The 3079-nt window shown below is 39.4% G+C and overlaps 1 long non-coding RNA gene across 2 annotated transcripts; it reads right to left on the bottom strand.

Annotated features, from left to right (window-relative positions):
* Positions 1-1115: 1115 nt before the first annotated feature.
* On the bottom strand, positions 1116-2639 carry LOC119314705. Of its 2 annotated transcripts, XR_005152427.1 has the most exons (4): positions 2485-2639; positions 2350-2412; positions 1952-2030; positions 1116-1307 (listed from the first exon to the last, which is right to left on the bottom strand). It is a non-coding gene; the product is annotated as an uncharacterized LOC119314705 (long non-coding RNA). The 2 variants fall into 2 exon arrangements; XR_005152426.1 differs by having other exon boundaries at positions 2350-2639.
* Between the last annotated feature and the right edge of the window lie 440 nt (positions 2640-3079).

Raw genomic sequence — 3079 nt, 5'->3', positions numbered from 1 at the left:
AATCCCTTAAACCCCAAAGTTATTCCATATGAGTCCATTATACCTACCTATATACAGTATCTACCTGCCGTTCCAAGTAAATTTGTATGTGCCAAACTCTAAACCTTCAAATAATTATCCTGTTTTGTATGCTTGAATAGCTCATGTATCAACTAGGGTTGTCTGTATCTTCCATGTTAGGCGGGTTATTCTCAAGAGGAGTGGACTCCGCTCCTCACTCACGAGATAAATGGCTGGTCACCGGGATGCCCAGTCCCATGATTTATGCAAACTAAATCAAAATAATTGCAAACAAAACTCCCCCTGGGACTCTTGTTAGTTGGAGGCACTCGTTGTTTCGAGCAAGCCATGGATTGATGCTTGTTGGTGGAAGGGGGAGTATAAACTTTACCATTCTGTTTAGGAACTGCCTATAATGTGTGTATCATGGAAGATGTCGCCATCTCTTGGTTGTTATGTTGACAATGAAAGTATACCGCTCAAAATATTATTCACCTCTATTTCAAAACCGATCTCTGGCACCTCTACAAATCCCTGCTTCCCTCTGCGAAGGGCCTATCTATTTACTTTTATGCTGAGTCATCATCCTCTTATTAAAAAGCACCAGTTGGAGAGCACCGCTGTCATTTGCATTCATTACTGTTAGTTGACATTGAGTATGACTTGACTGGATCTCTTTTACCATGAATTACAATGTCTAGTCAGTCCTTGGTCTTTAAAGGTGCTCTGCATTTATGTTTTGTGGTCTCAGAAAGGGCTAGCGAGATACCATCTTGTTATATCATATTATGATTGTTTTGAGAAAGTGTTGTCATTTGAGATTTATTATTATTGCTCGTTAGTTGATTATGCTATTGATATGCGTAAACTTGAGACCTATGCGTTATTGTGAACTAGATGATACCCCGCGCGTTGCTGCGGGAATTGTAGTGCGAAAATTTTGATGGATTAGACAAATGAATTATAAATAATTTGGATATACTTGTTAACCATATGGTCTCTTGACTAAAGTAAAACAATTTGATTAGATTGAATTGAACAATGCACGACCGGATAGAAAAATAGAAATATTTCCTATTTTCCTTCTAATAATGTATATTTAAAAACACAAAATGCAAAGCAAATAATGTAATTGCTTAGTAAGGAACCTTCATTGTTCTGATCTTCAAACTAAGGAAGCATACGAAATGTAGTATGTGAGACAAAAGAATAGTTCACAAAGATGGAGCACACATCAATGGTCGTCCCGAATCCTTCACTTCGCTAACCAACTAACCTGCACACTCATGTATTGTACTGAGAACCACCTGAGAATCACACCACGGAATAAATTACTCAAATCAGCAAAAGTATGACAAAAAACACACAACTAAAGGAAGATCTTATTATCACGTGAGTATGATGACATGGCTAGCAAGATGTCCTCATTTGTGTATGCCTATCAAAATCTCTATAAATAGATAACATATCGAATAATAATTTGATCGAGACATGCTACCTCTTGGAACATAGCAAACAACCAAAATGTATCTCGGCATGCTGGGAGAAGGTTATAACTTTTTATCTCATCCAAGTACACAAATATAGATTACTATCCTTGCTAAAGAACAAGATAAGATAAGAATGTAGATCACTAAAAATATAGATGTACAGTTACGTAGTAGAGTTCAGAAAATGATGTGACATATTCCAACATATCAATTTAGGCACATGAGTCATATGGTATGTTCCCACAATGGCGACATAACTTGTGCCCTTGGGAGTAGGTAATTTCACGCTTATGCTGGTAAAATGTTTTCAATAATAAAAAGTCATTTCAGGTTAACACATTTTCCTAAGTTTAGTTACATTGCATGATATCAAGATGTATTATACACCAAACTGATTCGGTTCAGCAACTTAAGCTTGAATTTGTCAAACTTAAGCTAAAGAAGAAGATAAGGAAGCATACTGAATTATGTAGACTTTGATCTGGCCTCTCAAGCTCCAAAACAACGACACCCGTATATGGCTGACCCAGCCACCACTCTCTGTCAGATTCAGCCATCACACAGTATAAATGATGGGCATAACTGAAACAGTGTCCGACTATAATTGTTGAACAATATAGAAAGAGATGCATATACATGGAAGCTATTTCAATTATACAGAGATGTATACATTCAGCATACAACTATGTTCCCAAATAAAATGTGTGTTGAATGAAAAATAAGATTATGGAAGTTATACCATCAAAGAAGATCTGTGCAAGGTAATTTCTTTAGATGTCTTCTTTAGTGATGCACAAATAATACAATCTCTGCAATAACCAATGCAATCCTGCTAAAGAAATGTAGGTACAGGAGTTACCTTCAGTGGATGGTAGCATTGATCGTCTTCTTCAAAGGGATCTAGTAACATGATTGTAGCAATCTGCTAGAGCAAATCAAAACAGTATAGTGAATCTGCAACTTGGAAGTTATTTTTTTGGGATCTCGGGTGTACCTTGATATACTCTTGACTGGCAGTATCTCTTCTCATCAGCATATCGTGGTGAAGTTGTCTTAGAAAACCTTTACACAACAGCTTTCCTCCCAACCAGGCCAAGGCTACCGCCGGTTGCTGGTACTGCTGGCTGCAGGGCGTGGTGATCGATTTAGTGGATGGAGATGGTAGGACGGGGGAGAGAAGGCCACGGATTCTATAGCCAAGGAGAAGAGGATGGATCTGATGGCACGGGTAAGCGAAGCAGTGGATGTGCAAGGGCTGGGGCGGGAGGTTGGGAAGGGTATTAATGGTGAGAAGACATGGTAGGTCAGGGGAGAGGAGGAGCCAAATTAAGGTATCGATGCATTGTCTCCATTAATGGACATTAGAGAAGGTGAAGAGGAAGAGGAGCAGCCGTGTAGAAGAAAGGACGCAGAGGAGGCGCTACAGAAGGAAGTGGTACCATCATGCGGGGAACCCTGATGGATACAGTCTGCCAACGTCCAACCCAGCCCATTCGAACTCTTTGCTGAGAAATCGCTTCGTACAGCCGCCACAAGTCCAGCTGAAGAAAAATTGAATATATTTATTCAGACCTGAGGAGGTGGGCCTA

The sequence above is a fragment of the Triticum dicoccoides genome, chromosome 6A, assembly GCF_002162155.2.
Source record: "Triticum dicoccoides isolate Atlit2015 ecotype Zavitan chromosome 6A, WEW_v2.0, whole genome shotgun sequence".
In the NCBI taxonomy this organism is placed as follows: Eukaryota; Viridiplantae; Streptophyta; class Magnoliopsida; order Poales; family Poaceae; genus Triticum; species Triticum dicoccoides.
This window is presented reverse-complemented; position numbering and strand designations above follow the sequence as displayed.